The sequence below is a fragment of the Chelmon rostratus genome, chromosome 14 (genome assembly GCF_017976325.1).
Source record: "Chelmon rostratus isolate fCheRos1 chromosome 14, fCheRos1.pri, whole genome shotgun sequence".
Lineage (NCBI taxonomy): Eukaryota > Metazoa > Chordata > Actinopteri > Chaetodontiformes > Chaetodontidae > Chelmon > Chelmon rostratus.
The window spans coordinates 8905945-8918722 of record NC_055671.1 but is presented as its reverse complement, the minus strand read 5'-3'; the positions used below and the strand labels follow the sequence as shown (position 1 = coordinate 8918722).

Here is a 12778-nt window from a genome sequence, read left to right as displayed (position 1 = left end):
GATGAATATACAATTACAGAAAACATTGTCATTACTGCAGTGAAGTTGAAGAAAACATACTGCAAAACCCATCAATTCCTTGAAAACTGCAACCTCACAGAACAAGTGAATAAGTTACATAGCTGTTTTTTTCACAGGCATTCATTTGCTTAAAAAAAAAAAAAGAAAAGGTCATGGAAATCTTGAGAACATGTCTGAGTCTCAACTAACAACCAAGATGATGTCAGTACTTATTTGGAAAGCTGAAAGCAAATGTCCTATGATTCATCCTATGATGTTTTTTACTTATCTGATACTGAAAAGAACTAAGAAAGACTGCATTCAGCGTAGGCAGTACATTTATGTTCAGTTTGACATTGTGTGAACTGGCTGTGTGTGTGCATGACTTGACTCCATGATAAAGCTTGGCAGATCATGAAATTGGAGCAGCGATGTTCTGCCTGAGTAGAATACATTCTGTAATACTAAGCTTAAAGGATTTCACATCCTACATTGGATGTTTATCAATGAATTTCTTTTTCAATACTTATGACTTTTGTACCTTAGTTATTGTATCAATAGTGTCTCTGCAGGCACTTCAATTTGCCTGCACTTCACAGAAAGGCAGTGGAGTTACCTTGCTAAATGGTAAGTTGGCCTCTCATTTCACAGATGTTGACTGAAGGCCACAGACGAGCCAGTAGACTCAACAGAAATATCTTCTCCTTTAGATCAGCACTCCTTCTCCTGTTCTCACTACTAATTGCAGTTAAACTCACCCACATAATGCAGAATGCACACAGTGTATTCACACTGTAGTATTTTCACCTCGAATGAGTGCAAGTCCATCAGACCTCCTGGAAGGCGTCCTGATCCACAGCAAGCACAGGTTTAAAATGGTGTTCCTCCACTTGCCTGCCAAGCAACAAGACCTATCTGACTTGCTCATATGACAAAACATTAAACATCTGAGCAATGCAGACATGGCCATGTCTTAAACAATCCAGGCAGCTGCCAGGGGTGTGAACATCGGTAACAAGCTTATTTTATCTTGTGCAGCATCACCTGGTCCTCTCCCTGCACATGAATAGGTGTTAGCTAGGAAAAATGAAGATTGTTATTTCCTCTTTTGTAAAGGAAAGTTATGTGAAACATATGTAAAAATGGTAAAAGAAGAAATCTTACCTTGAGCCATATGAGCCTGAAAAGTATTTTTTTTGACTGAAAAGATCCCTCAAGAGTTTTCTGTTAAATTACTATCAACAGCCTTTAAACTAGGAATTACTTTTTTGAATGGAGAAAGATTGAATAGCATGTTTTTTTTTAAATCTTTCAGGGGCGCTTCACCGATTGCACATGTCTAAGTCAGTTTACAAGGGATGGGAAGGACCACTCAGCCTGTTACAACAGTATTGAAATGTCTTCCATGGCTCTGTGCTTTGCTAAATCGAAGAAAATAACTGGTGACAGAGTAATCTTAGATTGGGGCTACATTGTATCGGAATATTTGCAAGTGTAGGTCTGAGGACATGTCCATTTAACAGACAGGGAGGGCCTGACTAAAAACACTATGGAATTGCATTGTGGGTAATGTAGGACAGTCCAAAACTGAACAGAACTGTGATAGGAAATCATGCTGAAATTCATTATGGGCAGTTTTTAAATGCATCTATATCTCAGTAAACTAAAATCAATAAACCTTTTAAAGGACACTTACTTGTTGTATTGCATGCTTTTTTTTTTGTATTTCTTAATGGGTAATCAGAAGTGCTTTCATGTAGAGCAACGTAGTTCACTTACATTAATCCAAAGCCTGCTGCTTAGTCACGCAGTGTTTGTTTAGGCTGTTGTAACTTAAACAAGGGCAAAGAGCAGACGATTCTAAGCTTGAAGCTTTTATGCACAATTTGACTGCACATACCGAAGAAGAGCACTCAGACAAAAGCAATCAGAAGCCCTACGCACAGCTCATTTGAAGCTTTGACTGGCGACAAAACATTTTAGAGCGCATGTGGTTTACCACTAAAATCACAATCTGTTTACCAAATGACAGCATGTCTCAGTTACTGTTTAGTCGACACATTTCATCTTTCATTAAGTATGTGTGGTATGTCAACAATCAGGGCCAAAAGCTGTTCACCTCTGACTGTCGCGAAGGCCCAAAATAGGGTCTTGGCGACAGCCATGGAGAAGCCAACGACTCTTCCAGCTTGAGCCACGCCAAATAGTAGTTTGGAACAGTTTATTTGAAGTGGTAATTGGCAGTTTACATGACGTGTTCCCTCTGAGAGATACTGGCTTTTCAGGTGGTGATTGAATGATTGGATTTTTTCACTCGGCTCTGGTTTTTTGGGTTTGGTTTGAGACATGAAAAGGTGGCAGCTCATTCCTTAAAGCTTTTTTAAAAAACTCCAGTGATGGAAAGTAACTGAGTACATATATTCAAGTATTGTATTTAAGTACACATTTGAGGCACTTTTCTTGTGTTTATTTCACAGCTAAAGATTAGTTACTTAGCAGATTAAAGAATTGTATCTACAAAGCATATGATGATTTTATATAATAAGTGGCAATATTGTAGATTAAACTACTCCACACACCCAGTATATAGACTAAAGATTTAATCCAACTTGACCATTTACAACACTAAAATGCTAGTTACAAGTTAATGCATTATTATTAACAATTCAGTATTAACTATGCCAGGAGTCACTTTAAGTCCATTTTTCTAATAATACGTTTACTTTAGTAAAGTCGAGCATTTTTTTTATATACACAAGTACACCTATTAAGCTGTGAGCAGTTATTCCACTGATTGACCTAAGGGTGGCGCCACGGCGTGCATTGATTTGTTGGGAGTCTGTGAAATTCGGGGGACTCACAACTGCACTCGTCTTAACATTTTCCAATCATTCACCGATCAGCACGGCTCCACGTAGACCGCCATGTGATGATCTGCTTTATAATGGCCTCTGAAAGCATGACTCAGAGAGCAAAAGGCATGACTCACTGAAATCACAGCGCATCAGTGGACTGCGGGCTGCACGTACGGAACCGTAGTCACCGCTTTTATAACGTGTTGATACTTGTTGATGCACGATCAGCCAGGTCGAATAAAGGCTTTTCAACAGAGATTTGGAGTTGAATTAAATATACTTCATCTACCATTCATTTAAAGGGCGTCTTTAAAGCCCTAGCCCCGCCACTACACACGCACACGCACACACACACACACACACACGCAACTTTATTTAGTATGTAGTCCAGTGGGCGGGACTGTGCGTGTTGACCGCTCCGGCTGCAGGAACCTCTTCATCCAGCCTTCACCGGAGTGCGCGGACAGGACACGTCTGGATCGGCGCTCAGTCAAATGAGACTGAAATGTGAGGTGTGGGCTGGACCAGGATCTCCCCTCAGCAGGCTGTAACCCCATTGTACCGGTGTTCACCGTCTCCTGACCGAGTCGGCGCCGCTGTCTCATCTCTGGGCAACTTTTTTGGAATATAGGACGTCGGGGGTTTGCTGTCGTTTAAGGCTGCTTTTCCACATGTCTCCGTTTGGACCCGTCTGACCCTTATCCCACAGAGTAAGGTAAGTTTTCAGCCGCGCGCTGCCGGTGCGCCCGGCTCGGTCCACGGTGTCCCAGGCTTCATGTTAGCTAACAATAACACCAACGTTGGACAAATTAGACACTCGTTAGCACGTATGGAAGGAAAACAGACGCGTAGTTTCTTCGTATTTTCTCTCTCTTTAAGTCTTTACCCAGCTTCATTTGCTTCGCAGTATTTCTGTACAAAAAATAAAACATTATTTTATTTAATCAGTGGACAGTCTGTTCCAAAGTAGCTTAAACAGGGTGCTTCTTCGTGCTTTAGCCATAATGAAAATAACATTTAGCTACATGACTGTTCACTTTATTCACGTCCCATTTTCGTCAGTTGGAGTTAAAAGCCTGTCTGTAACTTGAGTGTATTTTAAGGGAGTGACATTTCCTCTGGTGCTGTGTGAAGCTGTGCGCCATTAATCGAAGCTTTACCTTATTAGCTAGCTAATGAAGTGCTGTTGAACTATAACTTATGAAGTTTTGCATGTGTTGACATGGCTACTTGGTAACCAGCTGTTGGTTTGGGGCACGCCGGAGGCACATTATTACATCTGGAAAATTCAAACACGTTGTTCGAGTGGAGTGGGATGACATAAAATGAATGTGGCATAAATGTAATGCAGAGGGTGCACTAGTGAAAGAAGAAACAAATAGGCCTCTCCATTAGGGTTGCAACGTTATGAGATATGATAACTGCCTCAGAAAATATCATACAGTATTGCACAGTTATTATTATTGTTATCAGTTGCAGTGATCCTTAAAGGGATAACCATTTTTATTTTGTTTCACAGTTTTTAGTTTTAGTTTTTTTATTACAGTTTCACCAAATACTGTGTCCGCACAGACATGAAACTTGACAAAAACCTGAACTATTTTTTTTTTTAACAGCACTGATTTGATGGCCCTAGGTTTTCATACCATGGTGCATCCTCCACCAGGTAGCCCTACTCTCCATATATCATTGAAAGATGGCAGATTATGTGATTGGGAAAGACACCAATTTCACATGAGTTTGAGAAGGCTCCTGACCAACAAAATGACAACTGTGTCATTTTGCTGAGGAACCTGATGCTAAAAAGTAAGGTCTGCCCCTATGGAAACAGGTCAGGGATCAATTGTGGCCCTCATTTTTCTGGACTGTGCTGTACCACCCCCCCCTGACAGCTATCTCATTCACGTTATGGAAACCTGTGTCCGCCACTTGAAAAAATGATACGTTTCTCACAATTATGGGATACAAATTAAGATTGCCAATATTACCGCTAAATATTATAACAATCCACCTTTACTCACATTGCAGTTTGTGGTAATAAATTCTCTTAAGGCCTTATAGTAAAACTTTGAATACGTTTGACAATCAGTGACTTGTAACCAAAAAATCAACCAATCAATCAAGCCACAGTCCAAAAGTCCAGATTCTGTATGTGGTCACACTGCATTAGCCGTGTCATTGTTAAATTTGTTGAGCAGAGAAAGCACACACAAGCCGTGTCAGTTGTTTCACTATCTATGCACTATCTGTGCAGTCGCTCTGGGTGTTGGGAGTTTTATGTTAACCTAGAAACTCAGGAGAATGGTTTGAGGGTATCCGGTCGTAGGGTTTAGCAGTTTGCCTGATGTATGGACTGTCATAAGGTGGGGTGTGCGCAGAGGAAGGGAGAAGCCCAAGGCATTGTCCTGGTGCCACTCAGCAATCCCTCCGGTTAGTGTAGATATAAAGGGGTAATGTTTCAGTGGGAAGTTCTCTAACCATTGTTTAAACTGAAGAGTTTTATGTTATTGCAGTAGGTGATAGTATTATGAGATTCGTTTCCATAAGAAATGCTTTAGTATGTCATAGTTGTGTGAAGCTTTGTGATTATTATATGGTACTAAGCCACACAAGAAATCTCATAAGCTGTTCACGAATCTCATAACCTTGAGAGTTTTCACAAATATGATTTATCTCACAATTTGTAGGAACCTTTTGTAACTATTACTTATGATCTTATAATCATGACCAATTACACCATTACTATGACTAAGCATTTCACAATTATGAAAATTCTCATAATTAGCTGGCCCCATACTCACTGGTATCACAAACCAATTTTATTTGTCAAAGACAGAAAGAGAGTTCCCTCATCCCTTCATTTTTGTGCCATTTCTCCATGTCCTTATTTTTATTTCTGCTCTTCTGCACTGCCTCAGCTATCAGTTTACAGCATTGTATTTCACCTCTAAGAGTAAACTGAGAAAGAGGCCATATGGAGATTTCCTTTTCTGAGACATAACTGTTAACATTGGTATTCTGGTTTTGCTTAAGCAGTGCTTTGTCTGCGTTTTTGCGGCTCTTTGCTGAAACTATGGCGGCAAAGGTTAGTTAGCTGATGACACACAGCTTCGTCTCTGATGTTACAGAGCATGTTGTGGGGAAAGTAGGTTACTGGGCCATGTCCTGCAAGCTTAAACTGAACGGTAGTCTGAATATTGCTAGAGCTGCTTAGTGTGACTGGGCATGCACAAATGGTGTAGCTCTGTGCAACAGCAAAGGGAACATTTCCACCTTCTGTCTCTTTAAGAAAACAGAGCGGCGCTCCACATAGAATGAATGTTGAATGTACAGCCCATGTTGATTCATCTCAAACACACATGAAATGGAGTGAAATCTGACAACAGGTTGACTAACGTCACAGGTTGCAAATTACTAATCCCCACTCACCTTAAACATCAGTGCTCCCATCCCTTTATGTGTCAGCCGCCCATTTTTAGTATCTACTTTGTATTAATATTTCAACCTTACTTTCTCGCATTTATACCAATGTTTTTTTGTTTTAGAAATAAGAATTAAATGCTGATGTTGCTGAAGCTGAAGAGACATGTGACTAAGTGCGATCTTTTTAAGGAAGTTCAAGAAATTAATCTAGAAATTTGTTTCTCCAAAACATATTTCAGACCTTTGGAATCACAGTACAAGAGTTTGGTTAGTATTATATGGGCCTTGTGCATGCATGACTTTATGGTTGCTTCCTGTGGCCTATGGCCTATATCGGTATTATTGTTTTCTTTTTTAGACTTGACTACAGCATTAGTTTCCATCTTGTGACATATCCTATCATTGTTTTGCTTTTTTTATAATATAAAAAATTATATATTATAATCAAGTCAATTATAACTCAATTTGAAATTGAAATTCTATTCTGCAGAGGCCTGCACGCATTAAAAAACAATGTGAAACCTTTCTTTATTCAGGTTAGTTCCACAGAGATCAGCCCTGTACACAAAAAATACCTGACCTAAACATCAGAGGAATGCTTACCGAGACAGAGCAACAGTGAAAACCTCTCATAATAGGCAATGAAATAGAAAAGGCTGAAAGAGATGGGAAACAGACACTCTGACTAAACTAGACAGGCATTTGAACTATTTGTAATTTCCAACAAAACAAGACTAGAGTTCCACACTCGTTGACAACCTATAACAATAGTTTTTGATTTGTTTTGAATGCCCTCGGTCAAACCATTAAAGACAGTGTGCTGTTTTCAGAGGAAAGCAAGTCCTGGAATACTTAGTCCTGTATGAGTGAAATGTAATAAACATTTTTAAATATAAACAGGCACTGGATTAAGATTGAATGCTGCTTATTATTACTTACTCAAGAAAAGAGACTGGTAGCTGACATACAGTTTGCCTGTATATACATTCTCTACAGTTCAACCAGGAAAGACGATGAAACAATGATGAAAGTGTAAACTAAGAACACAAAAGTGTACAGATTGCATATATTGACATTATAAAACAGAAATCCAGTGGCCCCAAGATGTTAAAAGACAAAACACAAGACATGCAACATAAAACTAGACAATAAAACCCTGACACCACCACAAATTAAATATGAAACACCCACATCAAAACAAATGAACTATTTGTCGGCTGAAGTAAAAATGCAATTGAAAATTTCATAATAAGTCTGTGACCATAATCCATGAAAAAGTCACGACCTGATTTTTATATGCCCCTCACATTTTTTAACAACTGGATGTGTAACAGAAAGCTGTTCCATAATACGGTGTCAGAAAAGGAGGATCATCAACTCAAAGCACTTGACATGAACTCACACAGGCAAAAGTTCTGGCAGCTTCAGTCAATTTGTCATAAAACTGATGCAATGGCATGATTTTTGTACTAGAAGTGTAATAGTGATGTGATGTTCATAGTGTCAGTATCATTGTTGAGTTTATATGCAAGGAATATGATACAGAGGCTGTCATGAATTCTCCTGACATTTCAACAGCATGTACTCTGGGAGTCCAAGGCTGTCATTCCAATTGAGCTGATAGAATAAGGATTGCTAAACATATAATGAAGATCTAAAAACAAGCTCTTAAAAATGATGAGGATTGTTTAGAAGGACTGCAATTAACAATTGCCATTTATCTGTCAATACATTTTTTAATAATTTGATTTTCTATGTTATTATTGTTTGTATATTCTGAATAAGTCCGAAAATACTGAAAAATGGTGTTTACAATTTCCCAGAGTCCAAGGTTATCTTCATATTACTTATTTTGTCTTTCCGACAGCCATAAACCCAAGAGATATTCAATCTGTACAATGATATGAAACAGGAAAATAATCAGCATTTTTCTTTAAGAAATTATTTAAATGATAAATTGATTATTAAAATAGTTGGCGACAGGCTTGGTCTGATACAGCTTGAATCTTAAAGCTGTGGTAGGCAGTTTATTTTTATCATTATTGGGTAAAAATTCCATAATAAGCTTTCAGCATATCGTAATTCAAGTGGTCTGAGAGAAAGCTAGACTTTCTCTTGGCACTGTTTTCAGGCTTTCCCTTGATTGGAGACTTTGGTCAATCACAGGTCATTTTAGAGAGAGGACTTCCCAATAAGCTGTTCTACAAATGCAGATGTGTGTGCATGTGCTTTCAGATGGTGAAAGCCTATCTTCACACTTTGCTTTAGCGTTGTGACACTTTCACTGAAGTGAAAGTGAAAGCCCGATTTAATGGCAGAAAATCCTGCGGAAAATCCTGAAACTTGTGGTAAATTTCCAATACCTCCTTTGCATACAATGGTGTGTAGTGCAAACACATGTGTGAACATGTCCCGGCTCCACACGGAGCTTCAGCCTCATTATGTTCGATGCCATGGCACTCGCATCAAGGAGTAGTGGAGAGGCCTGATGACAGACAGTGGGGAATAACTTTTGAGGTGTGTGTACATGGTGCACTTGCCTCTCATCCCACTGTTAGATGGTGTCGCGGCTGCCTCTGAAGCCGGGCGTGTTCTGCATTGAGGCCGCAATGCGCTGGAGGGCCGTCTTTGAGCACACGAGTTACGGTAAGAGGGTCATGGTGAGGCTCATGCGGTGGAGACTCATATCGTATAGTGATAAAGTCCTTATATATGTATGTCTAACATGTTTTAAAACATATGAAATGACTCTACTATGAATAATTATTTGTCCAATATGGTCTTTCTACAAAAATGTTCAATCAACTACTTAAATTCTTGAAATTTAAGTAGTTTGTAGAAGTTCTTAAAATTGTAGATACTCTTTCTAACTCATTGAAAAATCCAGAATTGATAAATATGCTGCAATTTTTCATTTCAAAAGTTTAGCCACCAGACACAAGATGTCTCCTGCTACACTGAAATGTCCATTCTCTGGAGGCTGTAGTTTCCCTATCACACTTAAGTTTTTAGTTTTCAAACTCGTTGTGATGTCACAGAATCAAACACACACGTCTTGAACTCAGATTCAAGGTGAGCACAGAGAAACCTTCCCCCTTCAGTAGATGAAGGTGAAAACAGTTTTATGTGCAGCTGCTGGTTAGTCTGCTCTGTGGTTAAGAAATGTAGATCAGCTTTGTTGTGTCAAACCTGTGCAGTGGACAAAGCCAGCACTTCACTACACTATGCTCTAGAAAAATCTTGATTGTAGACTTGACATGCCTCGTCATACATTTTTTGAATAGTGAATAATTGGTGTCTCTTCAGTTTGTGCTTTCTCAGAAGCCCCGAGCAAAGCAAGTAGTCTGAAGAGACAGACATGCTGATAATTAACATCAAACCCAGCCATTCCTCTTGCTCCATACTGCACTATACTGCTGCCTGCCTTGGTGAACTTTTTTAACTTATCTGTCCTGTGGAACTTCAGTATGTTGCACATGACTCTTGAGACTATGACTGGTATTCATGTCACCCTCTTTAACCTTGCAACTATGACAGACAAAATGTTCAGCTCCGGTTATATAACTGCCCCTACAGACGTCATCGTCCTTGCTGCTGTCGCTGATCTCTTGCTCCAAAGCACACAGTCATTGTCCTCCGTAGCTTCAGGCGCAGATCCACTGGGGCATGATTAAGACATTTAGCTGCTTTTTTTTTGAAAAAAGAAAAAAGTCTACTTCTTCTAGCTCTAAGACTTACCACATTATGTGAGTTTGCTTTCCCTCTTTTTATTTGTGGCATGAAATGAGATAAACATCTGAACATTATGTGTGAAACCTCTTCAAAGATGCTGTTGTACTACTTGGATCTCTATTGCAATTTATGCCAGTGACCTATAATTTTCTGAGTGGCTTTTAAGGTAGTTTTCTGAAGATTTTATCTACAAAAATAAGGCTCATTAAGTATGAGGTGACATTAATTCAGACACTGTTTGAGTGCTACACTGTCTGACGCGCAGTCATTTTTTTTCCTGTCTGTGAGTACATGCTTCCTTTGGAGAACCTTTCTATTATGTGGCTGATTCACAGTACAGGTTCAGCTTTTCAGCTTTCTTTCATGACAAAGAGTCACTTTCGAGGATCGGGTGTGGTTATACTTTGTATTTCAGATGGAGGGGGAAAAAAAGGGTTTCACAATATGTGTGGGCCCAGCCCCTGTGTGTGACCTAGATGTGATTCAGATCTTCAACTCAGGGTGTTGGCTGCATGTGCATTATTACAACGCAGTTTGTTTTGGTGGAGTAGAATACACAACGCAGCACAAGACCGTAAAGGAGCACCCGGGTCTGATCCTGAAATGAAAAGAGCGCTCCCAGATGGATTTTTCATTCCTTTGATGTTCAGTAGGTCATCCGCAATCTGTGATGTCAAGAGGCCAAGCCTGATTTTCAGATCGGGGCAGATGTCAGAGCTCACACACCACTGTGATAACCGAGTTTTATTTTCAGGTTCAGTCCAGAAAACATCAACAGGAACCTGAATTATTAACATTTAGTTAAGTCATACTTATACTACAAGCTAGATGGTCTGGCATGTAGAGTGCAGTGCAAAGGTTTCCCTGTTCCCTGGGGATTCCTGTGATTTATATGCAGCTTTTATTGCAATATTTCAAACATTTTGCAGATATGTAAGAAAGTGTGATATCTTTTGGAAAACTGTAGGAAACTTCTGTTCCTCTGTCCACAGAGGGGTCAGAGATCAGGGTCTTCTACAGAGCTGGAAGTGATATGAGGCTTTGCTCAAGGACACTTCAGCATTGCGAATAAATCATGAATCATTATCGCAGTGAAGCATGATTTCTACACTCACCGGACCAATCTGCTTCCTGTTAGCATAAGCTGCTCTCCTTAATAATGTGTGCACACAATTCCATTCACAGAGATTGTGGTCTTTTTAAGCATCCAAATTAGCTGTATTTTGCTCTTCTTTAATCAGGCATGAAGCATAAACTGAATGTGTCAACAATGTGAATGTGAAAACTAGTCAGTGGGATTATTATTATTTTTTCCAGATGACTAATGATCCGGCCTTTTATCATTAAAAATGTAGATGTTATTAACCCACTTTCTTTGTCAGGCATCTATTGTGATTATACGTGAACTCATTTTTTTCCATTAACAACCCCTCAGGTGAAAAAAATGGCATCTGCAGCTGATTTTGTGTCCTGGAGCTCAACTAAAATGTTGATTACGTAAAAAATATATGAAAAATTCATGTTTAGCTGTCAATAATGTCTGCTCTGTCAACCTGGAAATGAAAAATATCTATAGTCCTGTGCTTTTGGCTTCTTTGGATTAAAAATTAGACAGTATTCAGCCATTTGTTTACCTGTTTCCTGAAAGAGAGGAATACTTCTTATTACAAGCTGCTTTCCTCTCTAAAGAGAAACCTGAATCTAACAGAGAGATTTGTGTGCTTACAGGGGGAAGCTTTGGAAATATGGATGGCAGTGTTTCATAACAAGGAAAATTAAATAGCAATAGATAGGAATGGAGACATAAGGTCATTTTTTCCATGGACTGCTTGCGAAAGGCTACTTCAGTTCAGAGTCTGTGCATAAAAGAGTGGCTGGTTGTGATTTTATAAACATTCACTGATGAATTCCTAACGATGATATTATTCTGCTAATCTGCTCGAAATGTTTCTCACTAGGGCATTGCAAAAGTACCCTTCCAGCAGCCAGGAATTTAATCAAAGATGCAACTATGATCTGAACTTGAGACAGTGGCACAAAGAAAGAGCCGCATTGCCCTTTCCACCCATGCCCTAGAATTGTGACCCACATATTTGCTCACACACTGCCTTAGGTAATTGCATCTTTTCCTGAGCAGCAGCAGACAATAACAGGCCTAGGATAATTTTGTGATTCATTTAGAATTGTTGAAAGAATATAATTATGAGGAAATTTGAGAGCAGATCTACCTGGTGAAAGGATGTTTATTTTATACGTCTGCTCTCTCATTGGAAGGATGCGGCCACCCACAGTGAGCCTGCGCTGTGTGGTGAATGTGTAATTACAAGGCACTTTGGGTGAGGTATCACCAAAATCATTGACAAATGTTGTTGTAGGAGCATAAAAAGTCAACATAGGTAAGTGAAAGAAACGTACATAAAATGTAGTTGGGCGGAGCGGGATTGAGCTCACTGCGCACTAAAAATGATAGGACGAATTCATCTGTTGTTAGTTATTAAATTGTATTAATTTAGTGTATAAAACATCTCTTATAATTTCAATCACATTTTAGTGGGAGCCCAGAAATCATGTTTTCATACTAAAGTATCTGATTTATGAAGATGAAATGGAAAAATACTCCATATTTATAGCCAGCTAATATTATGCCAAAGCTAGTTTTGCTTGCTAATTTATTTAAATCAGAGTGATTTGAGCCATTTTTGACTAATTGATCATTTGTGTTATAGTTCTGCCATGAAAAATATATATATTCTAGTATATCATTGAAG

At 39.0% G+C, this 12778-nt stretch overlaps 1 protein-coding gene across 3 annotated transcripts in view; it reads left to right on the top strand.

Annotated features, from left to right (window-relative positions):
• The first annotated feature begins 3322 nt into the window (after nt 1–3322).
• The window catches only part of npas2 (neuronal PAS domain protein 2), a 45733-nt gene continuing 36277 nt past the window's right edge, over nt 3323–12778 (top strand). For all 3 annotated transcript variants that reach the window (XM_041952026.1, XM_041952027.1, XM_041952025.1), the window contains exon 1: nt 3323–3570. The gene's annotated coding sequence lies outside the window, so the exon portion shown is untranslated. The remainder of the gene's footprint in view (nt 3571–12778) is intronic.